The 6,000-nt window shown below is 40.1% G+C and overlaps 1 protein-coding gene across 1 annotated transcript in view; it reads right to left on the reverse strand.

Moving 5' to 3' along the window:
- Positions 1-5,402, reverse strand: part of PAGE4 (PAGE family member 4) — a 46,097-nt gene extending 40,695 nt beyond the window's left edge. The window contains exon 1 of the mRNA XM_081081502.1: positions 3,548-5,402. The gene's annotated coding sequence lies outside the window, so the exon portion shown is untranslated. The remainder of the gene's footprint in view (positions 1-3,547) is intronic.
- Between the last annotated feature and the right edge of the window lie 598 nt (positions 5,403-6,000).

The following is a 6,000-nucleotide window of genomic DNA, read 5'->3' on the forward strand; positions in this document are numbered from 1 at the left end:
CCAGGTTCGATTCTGGTCAAGGGCATGTACCTGGGTTGCGGGCACATCCCCGGTAGGGGGTATGCAGGAGGCAGCTGATCGATGTTTCTCTCTCATCAATGTTTCTAACCCTATCCCTCTCCCTTCCTCTCTGTAAAAAACCAATAAAAATATTTTTTTAAAAAAATAGCAAAATTTATTTCAACAAAATGATCTGCAAATGCAATTTGCCTAATAAAGAGATTAGGCATCTCCCAAAGAAAGATGAGGTAATAAGCTCTTTCCTTGTCCCTGGCCTCTTTTGCCTGTAAAAGCCTAATTATATATTCAAATTTACTTGGCTAAATTTTGTTTCTTAACACATGTAAAACATATATTAAATAAATTTGCATGTTTTCTCCTAGTAATCCGTCTTTGTCAGTTTAATTTTCAGACCCAGCCAGGGACCCTAAGAAGTTTGAGGAAAATTTTTTCCTCCCTTATGTCTGCCTTTCAGGAAGGTTTTGAACAATATGGTAAGTTTTTATGATAAAAGGACTTTTAAAATATATTTTATTGATTTTTTACAGAGAGGAAGGGAGAGGTATGGAGAGTTAGAAACATCGATGAGAGAGAAACGATGAGAGAGAAACGATGAGAGAGAAACATCGATCAGCTGCCTCCTGCACACCCCCTACCAGGGATGTGCCGGCAACCAAGGTATATGCCCTTGACTGGAATTGAACCTGGGACCCCTCATTCCGCAGGAAGCCCTTGCCAAGGTCAGACCAGCTGGATTTCAACTGGATTGAGCCTACATTCTATCCACCGAGCCAAACCGGCCAGGGCGATAAAAGGATTTTTAAAGAAAAGTAGGAAGCTGAGACAGAAGTTAACTTTTAGATTCTTAAAATCCTTTCTGTTAAAGAAAAAATTATTCTGACACTTGTTATTCAGGACTATTGCAATAGGTACATCAATGAGGAAAAACTTTTCCTCTGCCCTCGCAGCTTCAGTGCTTGAGAGCCTGAAAATTAAACTGACAAAAGACAGTGAACAGTAGCAGAATATGCCACCCCAGGGTGGGGAAGCGGGCAGGGAGAGGTCAATGGGGGGTGGGGGGTGGGGGTAAAGGAGACATATGTAATACTTTCAACAATAAAGAATTTAAATTTTTTAAATTGCCACCCCAAAATATGCCACTTTGGCATAAGGATTATTTTGAGCTGAAGGCAATTGAAAAGAAGCAGATAGATATAAGAAAAGTTCTCTGCATTCCTATTTTCCTAAAAGTAGGACCAAAATTGGCAAAGGTGTTCCTCTTCCCCGCCCCCCCCCGTCCCCCCCCCCCCGCCCCACTCCGTCCCCTCTCTACGGGAATGACAGAGGTTAATTGCTAGAGAAATTCTAGACTCTTCTCAGCCCAGAGAGGGCACCAAAGGAATGTACATAACAAACTTAACTAACTAGCTTTTATCTTAGTTCCCCCATATACAGTCGAACCTCAGTTCTCTCAAACATCTCCCAAATTGAACAATTTGGTTCTTGAACAAGTTGTATAGTGGGGAGGAGGGGGATGTCTTGGTTGTGGAACAAAACTTCTGTTTTCAACATGACAACACTTTCATGCTGGTATCGCAGCATGACAAAAGGTGTCTCCCAAACAAGGGAGAGAAGCTTTTGACCATTAGCACAATTTTAAAACATAAAGAGACCATCAAGAGTGCTAATGTTGCTAAGGGTGTGAAAGGAACGATGATTTCAGGCACTTGAAGAGGTAGGGAAGTGTTGTAGATTTGGATAAATTAAAAGCAGATAGCTGGTGACAGCAGTTCGGAGGCAGTGATATGTGTAAAAGCAAAGGTGCCGCATACTGACCTCCTAAAAGACACCCATGGAAGGAGTGCTGAAAATGATTCATGTGATTACATATGAATATTTATATAATGGACTATTACTCAGCCATGAGAAAGAAGGAGATCCCGTTATTTGCAACAACATGGATGAAGCTTGAGGACATTATGCTGAGCGAGGTAAGTCAGAGAAAGACAAATACTGAATGCTATCATTCAGAACTGAAGGTCAGATAAAGAGCTTCATAGATAAGGAAAAGCTAAAGGAGTTCATCACCACCAAACCAGGATTATATGAAATGCTGAAAGGTATCCTTTAAGAAGAGGAAGAAGAAGAAAAAGGTAAAGATACTAATTATGAACAACAAATATGCATCTATCAACAAGTGAATCTAAGAATCAAGTGAATAAATAATCTGATGACCAGAATGAACTGGTGATTATAATAGAATCAGGGACATAGAAAGGGAATGGTGGGGAAAGGGGTGTGGGAGATGCGGGAAGAGACTGGACAAAAATTGTGCACCTAGGGATGAGGACAGTGGGGGGGGGGGGTGGTAAGGGCAAAGGGGGGGAGGTGGGAACTGGGTGGAGGGGAGCTATGGGGGAATAAAGAGGAACAAATGTAATAATCTGAACAATAAAGATTTACTAAAATAAAATAAAATAAAAATACTGAATGATCTCACACATATGTGGAATCTAAAAGTCCAAACTGTTAGAAACAAAGAGTACAATGGTGGTTACATGGAGCTGGGGGAGGGATGCTGGAGAGAACATGGTCAAAGGGTACAAAGTTGCAATCATGTAGGATAAATAAGTTCTGGAGAATGAATGCACAGCATAATGATTATAGTAAAAAATACTGTATTTTATACTTCAGAATTCTAAGGGACTAGATCTTAAATGTTCTTACCAAAATGATAATTATGTGATGGGATACAGGTGTTCACTAACACTGCAGTGGTAATCATATTGCAATATATAAATGTATTAAATCATCTTAAACTTGTATAATGCTATATGTCAATTTATCTCATTTTTAAAAATTATCCAATGAGTGATCATAATTATCCCTTCAAATCCTAAAAAAAAAAAAAAAAAAAAAAAAACCCACAAAGATTTCTATGGGAATTCTATTATAGAAGAAATTATAAAGATTATTTTTAATAAAAATATTTTCTTTCTCTGCCTGACTTATTTCACTTAGCATAATGCGGTAGGGGAGGGTGGGGGTAAGGGGGGAGAGATCAACTAAAGGACTTGTATGCATGCATATAAGCATAAGCGATGGACGCAGACAACGGGGGGTCGGGGGGGGGGCCGCGGAGGGGAGGGGAAGGGCAAGACTGGGGGGGATGAGGGGACAATGGGGGGGATAAAGACACATTTGTAATACCTTAATCAATAAAAAATTTTAAAAAATATTTTCTAATAAAAAGTGGAATAAAGATTCTTGGCCTTAATGAGGATCAAGATAAGCTACCCCAAAATATGGCACCTTGGCATATTGAAAATTTTATGCTGAAGGAGTCTGAGAAAACAGCAGAAGCAGGAAGGTCTCTCTGACTCCCCCTGCCCTTTTTCTACCCTAACAGGTCATAAAATTCTCATGTGAGAGGTGCTCTGCCTATACCCAGAGGAAAGGAACATCCTTATCACCAAAGAAAAAGAGACAATGAGAAAAATCCTAACAAACAGGACTTGCTAAATTTCTCCCAGTTGACTACACTTACCTCATACTCATCAACTTCCTCTACGACTGTCCACTCTTCATGAAAATATTCAGGTCTGTTTCTTCAGGTCTTCACTTCCTTGTGAAGGATCTCGTGTCACGTGTTTAAAAAAAGAGATAAGCTCAAAATGGAGTCTCGTGCTAAACCCATTTCATCAAACCAAGACTCAGTACCTAACCGAATTGCAATTTCAGCTTCTCCCAGGAATACAATCTTAAATCAGTCAATCTGCAATTTCCTGGTCAGCACTAGTGAGGTAGGATAGACACCCTCCATCCCCCAAAGAAAGATGAGGTAATAAGCTCTTTCCTTGTCCCTGGCCTCTTTTGCCTGTAAAAGCCTAATTATATATTCAAATTTACTTGGTTAAATTTTGTTTTTTAACACATGTAAAACATATATTAAATAAATTTGCATGTTTTCTCCTAGTAATCCGTCTTTGTCAGTTTAATTTTCAGACCCAGCCCGGGACCCTAAGAAGTTTGAGGAAAATTTTTTCCTCCCTTATGGCTGCGTTTCAGGAAGGTTTTGAACAAAGTTAGCATGGATACATTCTAGCAAGAGTGGAATTTTGGCTCCCATTTCCTGACTAAACCATTTGTTGTGATGGGACTTCCTAGTTCTCTTGTTTTTTATGTCTCTTCCAACATTCCCACTGCCCTCCCCTAAGGTGCTTACCTACATTCTCATTCCTCCTATTACCTTTTTATGCCCCTTAGGGGCCCCACCTATGTAACTTGATCCTTCTGTTTCAGCAGGTTTTTCCTGAAGCTCTGGCCACTCCTTTTGACTTATCAGAGCAAAATTGTAACCATTAAAATGATGAAAAGAATGTGTAGAGAGTATGCCATTTTCTCCTTAAAAAAACTGTTCTGAGGGAAAAATTGAATAGGAGTAAAGTTATTTTTCAAATAAAAGCCAATGCAGAAATATAAAATATACCAAATTTCTCATCTCCATCTTTCTTTCCCCATCCCTCTCCCCTCCTGCCCCACACATACACACTGATAATGAACAACTTCAGAGAAGACCTGGCTCAGTAAAAAGATTTGTACCCACGGGAACTAGAAGCAGCTAGATCAGCTAATAGAAATCCTAAAGCCATTAGGATCAAATATGCACACACAGAAACTCCATGCATTAAAGTTTTAGAGAATCTGAAATCAAACCTCTTTCACTCTGGAAAAAAAAAAATCACTGCATCTCATGCTGATCATATTCCAAGTTCAATCAATTGGGTTAACTTTTTTGTGTGTGACTCCCTCACTCTTCCTAAATTTCTACTCTTTAACTTCCCTGCCTTTCACACCTCCATTCACCTTGCTAGAAGTTCCTTATAGAGAAATATTTGTGTTTCAGTGGGAAACTCTGAATCGTCTATAGAACGTCCTTCTGGGCTCTAGCCCTGTTCATTGTCTTTGAGCTACTATGTAATTCTTTGTAAGCAGTAGGTAACTGATAGATATGTGAATTCTGTCTTGTTTGGTAGTATTTCTAAGTAACTTCCTCCCCCTTGTGGCAAAACCATTTTTTTGTGGACATTTGCAATGCATCTCAACATCCCTTTACCTCATAGAAATCTGAGCTGTTTTGAATTTTTCTTTAAAGCTGTTATAACATCTGCCTGGTTCTCTTATATCATAGAAGTGACAAAGACTCTCTCCTCGACCAAATCTTAGCCAAGCTTCTGTGAGCCCTCTTCTCAGCTAGGCCTTGACTTTGGCCCCACGTCCTTAAGGGGCCTGCCTAGCCCAGTTGTAGCAAGAATCCCTCACCCTTGATATCTGATCAGTTGGGCCTGGCTTCAGCAAGATTATCCCTACTGTAATATCTCCTCTTAGTAATTTCCCAACCATTGGCCCACCTCTTTCTACTTCTAGGCTATAAATCCCTAACTGTCTTCGTTGTATTAAGAATTGAGCTCAGTTCTATACTGAGGTCTCTACCCTATGGAATTCAAGAAGAAAGATTCATTTGATGTGAACTCCAAGAAGGAACTTATCTACTGAGATTGACTCCCCATGGTCAACCAAGGGCACGAATTTTATGAATAATAGGAGTCTAATGGCCATTTGCTGACAGGGGCTCATCATGCACTCTGTACAATGGAAAGAACCTCAGACTGAACTCTCAGATTCCCTGTCTAAGTCAACCACTGCAGGCAAGCCCTGGTTCATCTTTCTACCAACAGACTGAGACCAATTAGAACTGCACAATTTGTATACCCCATTTACTAGTAATTCACAAGCTCCCTGGTACTGAACTAAGAAGACAGAGAAAAGGTTTTTTCCTCCCCTACAACACTTTAGTAATGGTTTGTTAGTTTTATGTTTGAAGTTTTCCCTTGCTAAAGGACTAATACTATGCTGGGGGGGGGGGGGGGGATGCCCAGCCGGTGTTGCACAGTGGTTGAGTGTCGACCCATGAACCAGGAGGTCATGGTTCAATTTCCC

This window comes from Myotis nattereri (genome assembly GCF_964212035.1).
Source record: "Myotis nattereri genome assembly, chromosome: X".
Classification (NCBI taxonomy): Eukaryota; Metazoa; Chordata; class Mammalia; order Chiroptera; family Vespertilionidae; genus Myotis; species Myotis nattereri.